This window comes from Ambystoma mexicanum, chromosome 1p (assembly GCF_040938575.1).
Source record: "Ambystoma mexicanum isolate Mex_15411 chromosome 1p, UKY_AmexF1_1, whole genome shotgun sequence".
Taxonomy (NCBI): Eukaryota; Metazoa; Chordata; class Amphibia; order Caudata; family Ambystomatidae; genus Ambystoma; species Ambystoma mexicanum.
The window spans coordinates 869,658,235-869,677,347 of record NC_090921.1 but is presented as its reverse complement, the minus strand read 5'-3'; positions in this window follow the sequence as shown (position 1 = coordinate 869,677,347).

The following is a 19,113-nucleotide window of genomic DNA, read 5'->3' as shown; positions in this document are numbered from 1 at the left end:
ACAGGAGAAATAAATGTTGGGGCTGCAATAGTAAGGCTGGATGAGGGGGAGTATGCGATTTTGGTAAAAAAGATGCTTACCCATGCACTATTCTGCACAAGCAGCTGAATTAGTAGCCCTAATAGAAGCACTACATGTAGCAAAGGGATATGCAGTTACGATATATTCTGACTCAGCATATTTCACCACAACGTTACATCCTGGGTTATCACGGTGGAGGAGAAGGGGGTTCACACGAGCAGATGGGTCCCCAGTACAACATGCAGACTTATTGAACACATTGATTGACACACTTGAAAAATGCCAGGCCCACACGAATAACAATGATGAAATATAATTTGGAAATGCAGCTGCAGTGCCGCTGCCAAACAAGCAGCTTATTTATTTCCAAAAACCAATGACAACCGAATGTGTGCTAAAAGTGAAACAATCAGGGCCCATGGGGGAGGGATATAATGCACTACCCATATCCCAAATTATATAATTGCAAAAAAGAGCCCCCCCTGAGGAACAGGAATTATGGACAAAAAGAAGGTGCACCCAGTCCCCCACAGATCTCCTATGGACACAGGATACCACAGGGAAAGTAGTGCCTTTAGAATTATTGCTAATAGCATTCCAACAACTGCACTTTCCAGCCCACACCTCAAAACAGCATATTGCTGCAGATATCCTGGAGGATTGGTTTGTACCAAACCTCTGGGAACAGCTTAACAAAATGACAATTTAATGCATCACATGTCAAACATTTAATTCAGGGATGACCCTCAGAACCCTGCTTGGAACATTGCCTCGCCCCATTGGACCCTTCCGTGAACTGCCCATCGACTATGCAGACATGGGAGAAAGGTGCAATGGAGCAAGATACCTGATTGTGGTGGTCTGTCCATTTCCATGCTGGGTGGAAGCAGGGCCCTGTGCCCACCCAGACACAAAGTGCACAGCACGCATTTTTGTGAGAGACGTGTTTTTCCCCGCTGGGGCATATGTGATGTCATATGGTCCAACAATGAAACACATTTTGTAAACAATCTCTTCAAAGAGGTAACAACCATACTGGGAATAAAACACAAAATGTGCTCAATTTACCACCTGTAAGCAAACAGAGTGGATGAGAAAATCAAAAGTCTCATTAAAAGCAGATTGTCTAAACTATGTCATAGTCTGGAGAAAAATAGGTGTATTGTCTCCCTTTGGCCCTTTTCCAGTTGCACACACAGCCCAGCAAATACCACCACTTGTCCCCTCATCAAATAGTAACTGGGAAACGCATGCAAACACTGCTGTCACCAGTAAGGAGAATGTCAGATGTGCACAGAACTGCCACAGTATTGGGTGAGGAATTCAAAGAGTATCTTACCCAACTAACAAGAGCAGTAAGAAGCATTGCCAAACAAATTGCCCCACCCTTTACACAAGAGAATGAAACAGATACAGCACTGCAGCACCTGACAGTCCAACAAAACCTCTAATGCCTGGGGAACTAGTATATGTTAGAAATGTCATGAGAAGGTGGAACTCACCAAGGTTCCACAATCCCTATGGGGTGATCTTTTGTACCCCTTTAGTAGTAAAAGTAAAAGGGTTGAAATATTGGGTGCAACTCTCGGATGTGAGGAAGGCCCATGACAGTGTGGTCACAGAAGAGCCGCAGGAGAATGAAAGAGAAGCAGCCATTCCATAAACAGGTCATCCATGGTTATCTAAAAAGCTATCTGCACAAGCACAGATGTAAAATATAGGGATATAATATAATGATACCTACTTGAAGCAAATGATTATACTGCTATGTGAACATATCTCTTCTCTTCTATTTTTCCATGTTTTGTCTCTCTCCCTATCTGATCTTATATCTTAATCAACATCTACCTTTTATTAACCCCTATCACTGTATATTATTTTCTGTAGGTGCCATGATGGTGGAGAAAATGCCACTTACAACTCATTACCTCAGATAGATAGCAGTAGGAATAGAATGAGTTCGCCAAGGTCATACAGTTATGACTGCAGCCTGTATTTTGTAGCCATTGTATTTAGTATTGTTATGTTAGACTTGGAGATTTATTGGGGAGCATCTTTTATTATTGGCAACATTAAAAAAGGGGGGTTGGATGACAATTAATATGGGAAGGAGGAAGCTTAATATGGGATGGGGTAAAGCTGATTTGGGATAACACAATGCTGCCTAGCCTCACTACTTTGCACAAGAACATAACCAAAGCAACTCCAGAGACTGAATTATTTGTATATAATGGAAACGAAAGTGTTTCTAAAGTAGAAATAGTTATGGGCTGACAGCTACTTTGTTTAAACTACAATCTCTGTCACAACCTAAATGTGTAACTTCCTCATGGCCTACTCAATTGTATGATATGTTCCTTACCACTGCCCCAAATGTCTTATCCAGTACACCCTACTGGCGACGAAACACTGATCACAATGTAGACATGAATACTGGTATTTTTCTCATCTACCGCCTGAAAACTATAAACGCACATAAACTCCTAGGTAGTGCACATAAGCTGTCCAAAAGGTCACTTGCAGGTGATAAAAATTGAATAGCCAACAGAAGGAGAAGGCAAGTGCAACAGCACAATATGATGCGTATCACGGGTTGAGGTTGGATAAAGTAGAGGACCTGCGCCATCTGGACCAGTCTAACAAATGGTACTCTGACATGAGCGCCACCGGGAGAAAGGCTACGAATGGTAGCTGTTATGTGTGTTCACTAATACCTCATGCATCAGCGATAAACCTAAGGTCTTAGTACCTCAAGAGACCCCAATAGTAGAAGCCCAATGTCTCCTTCATCTCACACTATGTAGAATCAGAAGCACTTTCCAGGCACACACAGTAAAACTAAAACTGCTTCCTCCAGACTAGAAAATCTGCAAGAGCAAACCTAAAGGAACAACTTGTTTCAAGGAGCCGGCTTTTGCAATAAAAGGAACAATGTTCACAAAAAATAAATGGCAAGATGCAAACATCATGTGCAAATCTGAAGCACTGCGTGGCTTAATGGATGAGTGGCTAAAAAGGATGGATGACACATGTGCCCAGACCTGGAGTCAACACATCACAAAGCTGGCATTGGTCACTGCACTTGAGAAACCGAACAAGATCCAGCACAAAGAAAAATGTGAACTGTGCTTTTATGGAGAAGGAAAAGTGCCCATAGGTTTGAACACTCGCTGCAACTGAACCCTTGTCATCCCTGACATGCGAAAAGGAACTGCTGCCCTGATGGATAACTACTGGTTGTGTAGTAAACAGGCATACTTGCACCTCCCGTCATCATGGAGGGGCTACTTTGCTCTGGCAATGCTGCACTCTGCACTGCTGGTGATACCGGAGAAGAACGACAAGGGGAAAGCAGTGCCTAACAGACAACAACCAGCACTCTGACCAGTGAATGAAGTACCCCCTCATCTATGATATACTATACCATCAGAACACAAACTGCAGGATCATGTTTCACGCAAAAAGAGAGCATACAACTATCTCTCTAAGAACTCTTACAACATTTTGGCACAGATCCTCAACAAATATGAACTTTTCACCTGAGCAGAGACATTCTTTGCATCACTGATCCCCAGTATCCAGGAAAGAGCAAACGCAAAATGGCTCCAAATGGTACGCTGGGAGCTTATCCATCTGGCAAATGACACAGAGGAGGGGTTCAATGTCATCAAGGTGGAACTAAGAGCACAGAGACTAATGATGATGCAAAACCGCTACGTCCTTGACCTCCTCACAGCTATGGACGGAGGTGTTTGCTGAAAAATCAGAAGTACATGTTGCCGGTTTGTGCCTTCTACAGATCCTAATGTAATATCAGCAGTGCATGAACTCGGAGTGTGAATGAATAAAGAATGTGGCGTGCAGCAGACCGACTGGTTCAGTACAGAATTCAAGTGTGTGTCATCATGGTTTGGGGCACTGATGAAAATGCTGGTCCCCATCATCATGTTCCTCCTGCTGGTTTTATCTGTGTGACAGTTAGGGGTTTGATGCTGTGCTAAAGCGATTCCTAGTAGTGAAATGTTGATGGTGACTATTGGTAGCAAAAATAGTAATGGTAAGGTGCCTCATGAAACTAGAGAAGCCCAAGAAGAAACAGAAGAAAGTGACAAGCCCAAATATTGTATGGTGGCAACATACCAAACAACAGCCCCAAGATATTGAGAATCACTGGGAGGTGTGGGTAGACTTAGACGGGGATGGGGATTGAATATATATGTCATGTGCTACTGAAGAGTATGCCCATTGCAGGGAGAGCCTAAAAACGTGTGCAGAGCTTAAATGCCAATAAAGGGTACTCCAGCTTGGGATGAGGCAGTAAGGGTTGCAGAGGAACGCAGACAGAATGGGACAAAGTATTTGTTACATTAGTAGTAACGATAGGGGGAAATGTTTGGGGAGAGGTGGCATCTTCCCATCCCCCTTTAGAATTCCCGCAGTCTGCAGACCACATGCAAGCTAGGGGGGACATACACCCAACCCCTATGTGCATATTCACGCCTTATAATATCGCCCAGTATGCAAATAGCCCAATGTATGCATGTGAGTAGAGACTCAATCTTGTGTCCTGCTGTCTGCTATCTTTTACTAGGCCCAAATCCACTCCACTGAGATGTCAGCTCTCCCTTCTCCAGTGCCACGCACAGACAGCCCACAAACCCTCCACCCCTGCCAGCTCAGCATGAGCCTTGGTCTCACGGAAGTCCAGCCATTTATTGTTGCAATTAGCTAGTAGCCAATTCTGACAGAATTTGCTCACTGCAGAGTGTAAGACCGGGGCAAGCTCTAACCGCTGTGCCCATTCATCTCCACTGACCTATCTGTGCCCTCTCTACCCACTCCCATCCAGGCCATGGTCCATTGACCCCCGCTCTCCACTCTCTTTGAAAGTAACAGCTGGCAGGACCCCTCCCAACAGCCACAATAGAGAACCCACCATATACTTAGTCCCGTGCAGCAGTACATTTCCCTCTAAACTAACACCTTTCTATATATTTGTTTGAATTGTGAGGCACTAGGGAGCGTAAATTATAGATCAAAACCCACAGATAAGGCACCTGGGAGAGGGGTCCAGCGTCACCAAACACCCATAGAATGTAAGGGTTAGAATGGCCATATATCTGTCTATACTTTACAAAGGGCCACTATCCACATAATAGTTTCTGTCTACCATTATTCTCTGTATGCCAATGATTGTTGTTTAGCTCAGATTAGTTAGAAGTGTATCTCCTCGTGAACTATGTTCGACCTTCACACCACAAAGATGAGCCCAGATGACCCACGTGCCAGCCAAACAATCCAGGCACAACAGCCAACTGAATCCCAATACCACCTATAGAGAATGCTGCACCATGGGGGACAACCAATTGAAACTGTTTTTTCATACTGTATGTAATGGCATCAATTGTGATGTTATTTCTATTCATAATGTGCTGCCCATGTATAGTTTGGCAGAGCGCTCTTGGGCAGCAGAGTTCTTTGCTTGTATTTCCATATCTTATATACATTTGTTTTACTTGCAATTGCTTCCCTGGTCTCATTCCCTAGTGGGGTGTGTCTTTATTGTGGTCTAGTGGACATACATGCATGTTGGGCAGTAATCTTCAACCTCTAGAAGAAGGTGATCATGTTGATGACTGTTCAAATTATGTTCAACTTTATGATGATATACCCTGTGTGAAAGAACACGCTCTAGCGAGAGGGGAAATTATTTTCATTGATGGTTCTTTGAAAATTAATCAAACTAGTGGGGAGAAGCATTCAGGTTCTGCAGTTGTAAGACACAGAATAAATGGTGAATTTGAGGAAGTGGCGAGTGCAAGACTACCGTCTCATTTTTCAGCACAAGCGGCACAATTGGTAGCACTTATTTTTGGCTAAAAAAACACAAAGGTCAGGAAGGGACGGTGTACAGTGACTCTGCCTATGTGACGTCAACTGTACAAGAGGGACTCTCACGCTGGAAAAGGAGGTGTTACCTCTGCACAGACGGTACTCCAGTGCAATATGAGTCTTTATTGAACAAGCCCATTAAGGTACTACAGCTCCCATTAGACATAGCGGTCATAAAATGCGAAGCGCATACTAAATGAACATACTTTATCTCTCATGGAAATCAAGCCGCAGATGTAGAAGCCTAATGAGTTGCGTATTCTTCAGATGTTTTGATAATGAAAATGTTAAAGTAGTATTGAATAAAAATAAGCAAGTATGAGAGGGGTTTAACATTCTGTCAACTAGATTCACGGTAGAGCCCCACAAGAAGAGCAGAAGTTATGTAAACATAGTGGGTGTCCTTTATCCATCACAGAAGCTTTATGGAGGCAGGAAAGCACTGGAAAGCCAGTGATGCCAATGTTGCTTTACCACGTGCATGTAACCAGAGAAAGTCTTGCTGCCACTATTGTAGAAGACTGGTTTGTTCCCAGTCTATTGGAACATGTTGCACAGTTCATTGTTAATTGCATCGTGTGTCAGATATTTACAGATCGGTATACACTGAGAACAATCAGTGGAGTAGTACCACGATTAAATGGTGAGTTTCAACATTTACATATTGATTAAGTTGATATACTGCAGACATGTAATGAATACAGGTAATTATTAGTGGTAGTGTGTCCCTTCTCTAGGTGAATCGAAGCTGGTTCTTGTACACACCTTGATGCCACTTGTGCAGCAACTTTTTTAGTGTGCAAGGTATTTCCAAGATGGGGTGTGTGCGAAGTGCTGAGGTCCAATAAAAAAAAAAGTTTTCTTCCACTTATCATACACAAGCAAACAGGATATCTGAAAGACTCCAGGGCCTCCTAAAAGAGCGGCTAGCCAATATCAGATTAACTTTGAAAAAGGGATGGCTATAGTGCCTACTCCTAGCCTTATATGCCCTTCGAAATCAGCAAGGTTCAGACCACCATCTTATGGCCCATGAGATAGTGACAGGACATTGTATGAGGACACCTCTTATGCCTCCCTCTAGAGTCAGGAGTGATGCCAGAGTGTAGCACAGGCTCAGGTGGGGAAATGCATGATTATTTGACCTGTATCGCTACCAGTTTTTCTTTCATTGCAGATCAAGTCAAAGGGAGGCGTCAAGGAACACAGAAGAAGACCGCCCAGAACCCATCTGAGTGAGTTATTGATACCACCAAAGGTATATGTTGGAGACCAAGTGCTTATAAAGAACTTTACCCATAGATGGCACAAACCTAGATTTAATGGCCCCTTTTGTGTTGAGGGAGTTTCCCCTACTGTGGTTAAGGTATCAGGAAGATGAGCTTGGGTATGTTTGGGCAATGTCAAAATCTACAAAGCCAGACCCTCCCTCCAGCACCCGTTGACCAAGAAGCAAGACAAGAAGAAGAATTTCCTTGTGTGCAGACTTGATCGATGACTAAGAAGAAGGAAGACAAAACAGCATGTTGTTAGCACACATTTCTTTTGGACTGGAATTCATTGGACACTCCTTAAAACTTGTAGCAGAAAGTGTCAGGACTTGCAGAGAATTCCAGATGTTAAACGTACTTTCTAGAAATTCTTTGAAAGAATAAATATTGCATCAGTACTAGGCCTAAAATTGGAAGAGAGAGCAATATGCAGATTCGTTTTTGGGGGCTTATCTGTTTCGAGGACAATATATGATACCCATTGACACTGACACACATAGGCTCGTAGTTGTTATCTTTGTGTTTATACTTCAGCCATATCCTGCTCTTGTTAGGAGAGATTTTAATATTCTGTTACGCTCACCTGGTCTCTGCAGAGGTGTTGGGGCATGGTTGCAGCTCTCCCAGGGTGAGGTTGCTCGTGTCCGACTTCGCCCTCTGCGCTTATGTGGTGACTGGTGGTAATAGGTGATGCTGCTTGGAACTGCTCCTGTGTGGAGAATAGGGGGCATGAGTATGCCAGCTTGTGCGCCTGATCCCCTTCTAGACTCCTTCTCCCAAACCATGGTACCCGTGGGATGTGCTGTCCCTGAAAAGCTCACCTGTTGATTAGTTTTGGCGAGCACTCGGTCCTGCTGCTCCTGGTGGGGTGATTCTATGATCTGGACCGAGTTCCTTCACTGGTCCCTTGCACGTAGTAGTCCAGTCCTGCTGCGACTAAGCCACTATACTTCAGGTAAGTGTTCCTGTTTGACTTTGTCTTTCCTTGTCTGTTTTTGTGTATTGTAAATTTTGTTGTCGTGTATTGCTGTCTGTTCTGCTTTTGATGTTTGCTCTTTTGCTTTCTTCGCTTGCAGATGATGTTGCCGTCCCGGCAGAAGCTGCAGAGCTCAAAGCGGCAGCCGGAGGGGACGAGGAACGAAGCTGCAGCAGTACAGTGCTGTCACAACCCTCCGCCCTGACCCCCACTGGCAGGCTCATTGGCCAGTTGGAGTCAGGACTCAGATCGCAAATAAGGCTGGGCATCCACCTTTCAGGCCCTCTTGGGGCCAGTCCTGACACCTTTGGAGCCAGGCTCATACCCACTGAAAGACATCTGCTCAAGGAACTACTTTATTTAGGCTTTCAGCCAACATGGAGGCATCCACATAGCTTGATTCCTAAGAACCAAGGTATGTGGTATAGTGTTTTGGGCGTGGTGGCCTAGGGACTACTTTACCTGGACTACTTGCCAGAGGCTATTTAAACCACACCCGAAAAAGACAACACACTTTGCGTTACTTTTCTACTAGCAACTTGACGCTCACCGTGTCCAGCTTTCTCACAAGCCTGACAAAATCCGGACCTGCAGGAAGACAAAGAACATCATTAGCAGCAGAATCCTACCTGCACTCTCCATCCTTCACTGCTCGCGGCTCCTGGGCAGCTTCGTTGGAATGGTTTTCCGCCCGGATCGAAGGACTTGACAAAGGAAGAAAGACATCATTAAGGGAGGTAGTAGAGACATTACAACCACAAATTGCTAAAAGACTTAACTGGCTGGTTGCTTTTTGTCCGGCATAGCTCCGGAATTCCACCTGGGCTGGGAGCACACCGCGACTACGAAAAAGAGAAAACACAGGTCAGTGAAGACAAGACGTCGCAGCCCTGCGCAAAGCGCCTACTTACTGCATCATAGCACTTATTGTCCGCCATCATTTATCGGCGAGGACCAGCCTACCCAGTTCGCCAAGCAGACGCTCCGAGCACCTAAGGGAGATAAAAAGAGACATTATCGAACAGAGAAAAGGCATGCAAGAATAACACCACCATAGACCTACCTGAAAGACATTACTTGGGCCGTTGTCAGTGAAGTAACTGGACCGCACACGCCCACGAAAGACAATGCACCCCTGGCCTGAAAGCAGGACGGAGAGCACACCAACTTCGACAACAACGTGAGAAGAGAACCCGGAGGGGCTGAAATCACACAGGAGGTGGGGAGAAACTTACCTTGATTGTCCAGTCCTAAACACAGTCTTCATTTCCAGGCGGAATTTCCACCAAGAACCACACCAGGAAATCACTGAGAAGGGCACTTGCGACCCACTGGCTGGGTGGCATCCCCGTGGATTTCAGGTGAGCATAACAAGTAGCTGGTAAGTTGTTAACTAGGGGGTGTGCAGGGTTCAAATGCGGCGTGGCCCTAGGACGGATGTTCTAATCTTGTCTTTCTTCTTCTTCACAGGGTCCAAGTTCGTGGATGCGGAGCGCGGTGTTGCAGAGTCAGGATCTAGATCAATGGATGTCAGGAGATGAGTCTGCAGATGAAGCGATGAAGCACTGGTTTCCTGGAAGTTAGCATGCAGGAGAATGTCTGGTTTCAAAGGTAAGTAAACTGGTCCAAGCGGCAGTGAGCGTCACGCTGCACGCAAGTGTACAGTAACGCAAAGCACCGGCCTTAAGGATGGAGCAGCTTATATAGCTGAGCTTCTGAAGCCATGCCCACCAGGTTCAGCCTGCCTGCCACACCCGATGAGTCAGCACATGAAGACCAGGCCTAGGGAGCCACACCCCATGAGTAAGCACATGAGGATGTACTCTGGAATAAAGGCTTTCAGCTCCTGGAAAGTTCTTGTAAAATAAAAGCACTCCTGCACTGAAATAAAGTGTTCCTAGGACTGAGTCCATCCAGGGCCCCTGTGTTTATGGGTCCCAAAGGGACATAAGTGAGTCAAGTGACCCATTGCCCCCATCACTAGATGGTGTTTTTTTGTGTTCTGGGGCACGTGGCCATGACAGCACTCCCCCTCAAGGCCCCTCTCACAGGAGGTGTCCCACCTGGCCCTGGTTTAGTGGGGTTATTACGGTGGAAGTGCCTGATTAATCGTGGAGCATGGACATGCTCACTGGGTTCCCAGGTCTGATCTTGGGGTCCATAACCTTTACAGTCTATAAGGTAGTATAACTTGGACCGGACCATCTTGGAGTCTCGGATCCTTTTATCTTTGTATTCTGGTTCTCCTTCAACTATTTCAGGATCCGGTGGAGTTTCGATCCGCGTTCCTTGTCTCAATGGTTTTAGGAAGGAGACATGAAACACCGGGTGGATCCGCATGTGGGCCGGAATTCTAATTTCATGGCTGCAGGGTTGATCACAGCCTTGATAGTGTAGGGTCCCAGATATCCGTGACGGAACACCTTTGGTCCTTTCAGGGGGATGTTTTTGGATGGTAACCAAACTTGTCTCCGACTTGGTAGTGGAAAACTTCCTTTCGGTGTCGATCCGCAAACTGCTTCTGTTTCTCTTTGGTTCTGGCAAGATGCTCTGCTGCTTCCTTAAGAACCTGGGTGATGGTTTTGTGTAAGGTCGTTACAGAGGGCATTTCTAATGATTCGAGTGGTTCAAAAACGGATGTCCGTGGATGTCGACCGTACACTATGTAGAATGGGCATTGTCCCGTACTGGTGGGAATGGAGTTGTTATATCCATATTCTGCTAACCAAAGTGTGCCCTTCCAGGTATCCTCAGTTTGTTGCAGCATACATCTTATGTATTGCTTGAGGGTCTGTTTAGTCCGTTCAGTCTGGTAGTCAGTTTGGGGGTGATGGCTTGTATTTAACAGGAGGTAAATTTTGGCAATTTTGCAACACATTTTCCAGAATGCAGAGACAAACTGAGTTCCTCAGTCTGATATCAATATTGATGGGAGCCTGTGTTGCCAGAAAAACTGTTCCAAAAACATGGTAGCCAGAGTAGAAGCAGTTGGGAGACCTTTCAGGGGAATAAAGTGGGCTATTTTGGAAAACAGATCTACGACGACTAAGATGGTATTTTATCCGTTACAGGAGGGAAGGTCTGTAATAAAATCCATTGATAGCATATGCCACCAGTAATTTTTATATATTTTAGCTAGGGTTTTGGCTAGTCCCAGATGCCGTTCTACTAATGAATTGTGATAGTTTGCGATGATTTGATTGTGTAATTTCTTATCCAGTATGTACAATCATCCTTGGTAATATGGTAGGTTGTCCACGATCGTATACCGGTCTCCCTTCCCTAGCCATTCCTGTTGCGCTGGTGGACTCATGAAGTGTTGCAGTTCAGATTCTAAGTTGTCTAGAGTGGTGGTTGTGGCAATCATGCCTTGGATTTGTCCTTCTGCGATGATGGCCATGGGGTCTGGTGTAGTGAATGCCTCTTCTCCTTCATTCATGCAAGACAGGGCGTCCTCTTTTCCATTGCGTACTTCGGGTCTATAGGTGATTATGAAGTCATATTCCGCAAAGAATAGAGCCCAGCGGAGTTGGTGTGATGATTGCGATTTAGCGGTCTTCAGATATTGTAGATTGCAATGATCGGTGACGACGGTGACTGAATGTCTAGCTCCAAGAAGATGGTGTCTCCAGGCTTTGAACGCTGCCTTAATTGCTAGTAGTTCTTTATCAGTGATTGCATGATTCAATTCAGGGGCTGAAAACTTGCAAGACCAGAATGCCAGGGGATGCAATTGACCTGTTTCGGGGTCTCATTGTGACAGGACTGCTGCCATTCATATGTTGGAAGTATCAGTTTCGACCACGTATGCTTGTTCTGGTTGAGAATGCTGTAAAATTGGTGCTGTGGTAAATGCTTGTTTTAGCTCCTGAAAGGCTTTCTCTGCCTCTGCGGACCAATTACATTTTTCCGTAGTAAAGAGGTGATTGGGTGGACGATCTGGGAGAACCCGGGAATGAACCGGCGATAAAAGTTGGCGAACCCGAGTACACTCTGTACTCCCTTTATGGATGTCGGTGAGGGCCAGTTAAGGATAGCATCTATACTTCGCGTGTCCATGCGTACATCCCGTGGTGTGAGAATAAAGCCTAGGAATTCTACCTCTGTCATATGAAAGAAGCATTTCTCCAATTTGGCATATAGCCGGTGTTGCCGCAGTTTCTCCAAAATTGCCTGGACATGGTTGACATCGTCCTCCTTGGCGGTCGAAGAGATAAGAATGTCATCAATATAGACAAGAGCGCAGACGTCCAGCAGTTTGCGGAGCACGTCATTCATGAAAAATTGGAGCGCCGCCGGGGCATTACATAGTCCAAAGGGCATAGCCTGATATTCATAAAGGCCATATTTCATGCAAAAGGCTGTCTTCCACTTGTTTCCTTTTTTGACTCTTACTAGATGGTAAGCCCCTCGTAAGTCTAGTTTTGTGTATATCTGAGCATTTTTTACTTGATCCAAGAGCTTGTGCAGACGCGGTAATGGGTACCGTTTTTTTACTGTGATCTGGTTAAGAGCTCTGTAGTCAATGCAAGTTCTCAGGTCTCTCTCCTTTTTAGGCACAAAAAAGAGGGGCGAGGATGCAGGGGACTTGGACGGATGAATGAACCCATTTGCCGTATACTGATCGAGGTAGGTTTTTAGATGCTGGATTTCCTGTTCTGTTAGGGTGTAAATCCAGCTGCAGGGAACTTGCTCCAGGTACCAGATATTTGGCAATCATGCGGTCTGTGCTGAGGTAGGGTGTTCGCTTGCTCTTTTTGAAAGACATCTTGGTAATCCAGGTATTCAGGTGGCAGTGAACTGGTGATGCCCAATATGGTTTCTTTCTTCGACAAACCTGGGTTGGTAAGACCTTTTAATGAGAATCCCTTGCTATAACCGGTGTCGGCACAATCTTGGGGAAAGGCCAGAACTCGATTACGCCAGTCAATCCTGGGATTGTGAGTCGCCAGCCAGGGCATTCCCAATATCATCTGAAACGGAGGAGCGCTGATGAGATCGAAGGTGATGTCCTCTTGGTGACCGTCCTGACACAGAAGCGTGACCTTCTTGGTGTAATGCGTCACTGGGCTGGATGATAGCTGAGATCCATCAACTGCTATGACGTTTTCCGAAACCTGCTTCTTTCGGAGAGAAAGGCCTATCCGGGGAGCCAGATCTTGGTCCATGTAATTTCGCACAGCTCCACTGTCAATGTATGCCTCCAAGGCATGTATTTTCGATGGTTGCTTGTAGTTTACCAGGAGCACAAGGATGACTAGATGTGAGGTCTGTGTATGTTCCTTTTCTCTTCTCGACAAGTGGACCCCTAGGCTTGCCGGGCGTCGGAAATTCCAGAGTCCTGGTCTTCTTCTTCACCCTCGTCAGTTGCTCCAACTGCTTTCTTGGGTGGTTTCACCAGGCATTCTCGGAGATAGTGACCTGCCTTATCACATTACAAACAAAGCTGCTGCCGTCTCCTTTTCTCCCTTTCTGCCTTGGTGAGTGGGCTCCGTAAGCCTCCGATTTGCATTGGCTCAGACTGATCATGGGATATGGTTTGATTCTCACAGGGTTTCACATAGACCGACCGCTCCTCCCTCGGCCTTGGCGTGATCCATCTTCCGATCCTGCAATCTGTAATCGAGCTGCACTGTCAGGTCGATGTATTCAGCACATCTTTCCGGGGGGTTTACTACTTGGGCTCATACGTCCTTAAGTTCCCCTCGCAAGACTCGGTAAAAGTGCGTAGTTCTTTTCTCCTCTGGCCAGTTAGTTTGTTCTAGCAGATGATTGAAGGAAGCAATATATGTTAGTAGGTCTTGATTATCCTGCCGTAGTGATAACAGTTCATTGTCCAGAGCCCGTCCTTGAGTATGCCGTGCAAATAGTTTTTCCATTTCATGCTGGAAGCCTCCAAAGCCTCTCAAAGCAAAGGATCATCCTGGTTCACCAAGGGTACCAAATATGAGAGTACAAATGCCAGTCTCGCTTGATCGTTGGGGAATGCCCCAGGTCTGCACAAGAAATGGTGGCGACATTGATTCATAAAGATGGCATACTTATTCAGATCGCCTGTGAAGTTTTCTTGCGGGGCTAGGTGAACCCCCCCTGGAAGAACCACCTTTACTGGCGTGGGCTGTGGAGGCACGGCAGGAGGGGCATACCCCAGGAGTGGGCCCTGGCCTGCCTGTGCCTTGAGCATTTGCCTTACTAATTCATCTGTCCGCTCCCGGTTCACAATTAGATCCCTCCTTAGGGCATTGGTTTCCTGTCTTGAGGCATGAACTTCAGCCCGTAACTCTCCCAGTAATCAGGCCAACTGGTCCATTTCAGAAGTTTCCATAATTCCCAGGCAGAGATTCGAAGAGGCTTTGCATTCTGTTACACTCACCTGGTCTCTGTGGAGACGTTGGGGCATGGTTGTAGCCCTCCCGGGGGTGAGGTCGCTCAGGTCTGACTTCGCCCTCTGAGCTTATGTGCTGACTGGTGGTAATAGGTGATGCTGATCGGAACTGCTCCTGCGTGGAGAATAGGGGGCGTGAGCATGCCAGCTTGTGCGCCTGATCCCCTTCTAGACACCTTCGCCCAAACCGTGGTACCCATGGGATGCGCTGTCACTTGAAAGCTCACCTGTTGATGAGTTTTGGTGAGCATCCATCCTGCTGCTTCTGGCAGGGGCTCTTTTATGATCTGGACCGAGTTCCTTCACTGGTCACTTGCACATGGTAGTCCATTCCTGCTGCGACTAAGCCGCTATACTTCAAGTAAGTGTTCCTGTTTGCCTTTGTCTTTCCTCATCTGTTTTTGTTGTATTGTAATGTTTGTTGTCTTGTATTGTTGTACGTTCCTTCTTTTATGTTTACTCTTTTGCTTTCTTCCCTTGCCGATGATGTTGCCAGCCCGGCAGAAGCTGCAGAGCTCGAGGCGGCAGCCAGAGGGAACAAGGAACGAAGCTGCAGCGGTACAGTAGCTGGTAAATTGTTAACTAGGGGGCACACAGGGTTCAAATGCGGCGCAGCCCTAGGACAGATGTTCTAACCTTGTCTTTCTTCTTCTTCACAGGGTCCGAGTTCGTGGATGCGGAGCATGGTGCTGCGGCATCGGGATCAAGATCACTGGATGTCAGGAGATCAGTGTGCAGTGAAGCGATGAAGCACCGGTTTCCTGGAGGTGAGTATGCTGGAGAAAGCCTGGTTTGAAAGCTAAGTAAACTGGTCCAAGCAGCGGTGAGCATCACGTTGCACGTGAGTGCACAGTAACGTGAAGCACCGGCCTTAAGGATGGAGCAGCTTATACAGCTGAGCTTCTGAAGCCACGTCCACCAGGTTCAGCTTGCCTGCCACACCCTGCCACACCTGATGAGTCAGCACATGAAGACCAGGCCTAGGGAGCCACACCCAATTAGTCAGCACATGTGGATGTTCTCTGGAATAAAGGTTTTCAGCTCCTGGAATGTTCTTGTAAAATAAAAGCACTCCTGCACTGAAATAAAGTGTTCCTGCTCACATCTTTATATGAGCCTGGTGCCAAAGGGGCCAGGATTGAGGCCAGCCACGGCCCCTGTGTTTATGGATCCCAAAGGGACATAAGTGAGTCAAGTGACCCATTGCCCCCATCACTAGATGGTGTGGTTTTTGTGTTCTGGGGCCATTAGCCATGACATATTCACACCTTTCTTTGTGACCCTAAAAAAGGTCCAGTCATGAGAAGACCATTGATCGCAATAAATGAGCAGATTGTGCAACTACAAATGTAAATTGTATACATGTATTAAAATGATTCATGAAGAGGATAATGTGGTTATAGATAGAGTGGAGTTCACCAAATGTTTTTCTAGACTTCTATGCCTGATATATATATATATATATATATATATATATATATATATATATATATATATATATATATATATATATATATATATATATATATATATATATATATATATATATATATATATGCATATGGGTTTTCTTTCTCTTTGTGTATATTACATTTTGAAGTCTGTATTATCCTAATGGTCCAATTGAAAAAGCAAAACCTTCTTTTCCTAGAATGAGTACAAATGATGATAATTTCTTTGATCTCTTTGGGCATGTCAGTCGACATAAGAGGGATGCAGAAGAAGATAACCAGGGGATAAATACCTATCTTGATAATTCAGCTCACCTGGGGAATAATAAGTGGTACAAACATATGACAAAGGTGGGGAAGAGAGCATCTGATGAAAATTGCCATGTCTGCTCTCCCATCACCTACGCCATGACCACAGTAAGAACCTTCATTTCAAAAGAGATGTTGGTGGAAAATGCTTAGTGTCTCAGTCATCTAGCAGCATGTACTACTAGAGGACAGTTTCAAGGAAGGAAACTGGGCAACCTTGTCATGGACATCAAGACAGTCATTTCCATACCAGGATGATTAAATCAAGACAACTCAAATGGAAAAGGAGCCTGGATGGACAGATAAGATGCTTGTGTATCCTGCTGCACAACAAGACAAGGTGATTATTGAAGAAATGAAGAGAATTAACTGTTCTGAAATGATGGAAAAGACTGGAATGCCTGGATGCTGGGAATGTTCACAACTGCTAATCTATGTATGAGCAAGTACAGCCAAAGGATGTGAAGATGGAGTGATGTCCTGAAGCAGTTCAGGAGGTACAGAAGGTGAATGATGAGTGTCTAAAGTTGTGGGCCAAGTTCTCTAAACTGCTGACATAGGTGGAAGACAAATCAGTCCCAGTGGCTGTAGTCCCATTGGTTAATGTGACACTGTGCTTTCAGAACAAGGGAAAAAATCAAGTTGGACATAATACGGTGCAAGAACATAATGGACGTTCCAGGAATGAGGAGAGTGACGGCTGACTTAATGGATCGATATTAGGCCTGCAGATTTAAAGCATATATGAAACTGCCCAGGAATTGGGGAGGAGTATGTTCCAGCATTGTTGATACCACAGAGTGACCTGAAAATTGAAGGATTTCCAAAAGTGGACAACCACTAGAGAAAAAAAGGTCACTAGAACTCTGGTGGATGAAGAGGGGGAATGATTTATCACCAAAATCGCCAATGTTGTATAAAGACATTCCTGATGAGCATAAACTGTTCAGCAGGACTGTGGTGATGTTCACATCTATGTTCATGCATGGAATTCAAACAGCAGTAAATATCAAATGGCTACAGATCACCAGGTGGTAGCTGTTGCAAAAAATCAATGCCACTATACAAGTATTTAACACAATTAAAGAAGAGCTGAGGGCCATACGGTTGATGACCCTCCAGAATAGATATGTCTTCGACATGATCACAGCAATGGAAGGAGGTGTTTACACCAAGATCAGGCCATCGTGTTCTACATTCATGCTATGATATGATATGATAGTTTATTTATATAATACCTATACACAATGTGTTTCAAAGAGCTTCAAGGCAAGGGAGGGAACAAGGGAAAATACAATGACATTCTTACAAGCCATGAACAGTAAGGATGTGAAATTAACTATCATACTCGGCCTGACAACATTTCAGATAGTGCCAGAGCTAAGACATAGATAAGGAAGGGAGGGGGAGAGTGGGAAGGAAATGGAATCAGACAGCTGACTACCATACTAGGCCTGACAACATTTCTGGTACAGCCGGAGACAAACGAGAGGTGAGGGAGAGGGGTGCAGAAAGGTAGAGAGGAACAAAACAAGCGACTATAATATTAGGCCTGATGACATTTCAGATAGTGCTGGATGGGTGGTGGGGAGGAAAAAAAACAGTAAGGGGAGGAGGCATGAGACTAACAAGGTTGCTATCATACTAGGTCCAGGGACAATTCTGATAGAGTAAGTGCATAGAAGAAAGTAAGGGGATGACTAATGATGGTGAGAATGGGACTTTGGCGGAAGCCACATCGATGCTGACAGAGCTACACGTAAAAATGGTGGATGAGACAGAGGCCATTGGAGATGACAGTTGGGTCTCACTCCTGTTTTGATGGATTCCGTATTGGATGCCAAAACTATTCAAGTTCCTTGGAGCTATATTTGTGGTGATGATGTTTGTATTCAGCATCTTAAGGAAAATAATCGGACAATATCAGTAAACGGCAAGGAAAGCAGTGGGAATGAAGATCATGATTGATGCAAAGGATGAACCAGAAGACAATGTGCTGATCTATAGTGCCATCAGAGACTACATAAAAGCAAGTATTGTGGCACCTGTAGTAACAAAACTCTGGTATGCAAAGGATCATAAGTATTATGTGAGCCATTGCGTCTTCTGTACCCCAAATGGACAAAGCAATTACATGACCTGAGTTGTGGATGAACACATTAAACAGCGGGCACCATGAGGGGGGTGATGAAGATATGGAAGGTTGAGGACTCGACCAGATGTGGGAATGTAGAGCAACAGATGTATACATCCACAGGAGATCCCCCCCACCTCCTTTGTATTGGACACACGAGACCATGGCTTGCCAGACACTAGCTATTGTATCAATACTGCAGCGAGTATTTGTAAGGAGATATACACTGAGACAACCCTATTGAATGTACTCTCAAATTAATGACAAAGGAGGAACTCCCTGAAGGAATATGAGAAATAACTAAGAAATCGAACTAATAATATCATAAGAAAGTGTGCACGATGTCCCGAGATACATAATAAAGACGATGTATGATTCCTAGAGGACAAATGACAAAATGAAGAATCGAGTAGACTACTAAAGTGGAAAAGACAAAGAATATATGTTAACTAAGTGCTGCAGAAAACAGAAGTTCAATGGAGGTACAGACACTGAAACGCAAGGTAGATCAAATCATTGTATGGATGAGCTATCAGTAGTGATTAGAATGCAGGCAGAACCACCATTGTAATGAAACTGGGCATTGGTATCATAAAATAAATAAGCCAAAACCATGACAGGTGAATGAAAAGCTGTGTTGCAGTAGAATGACAGGTTGCTGAAGCTGCGTGCTG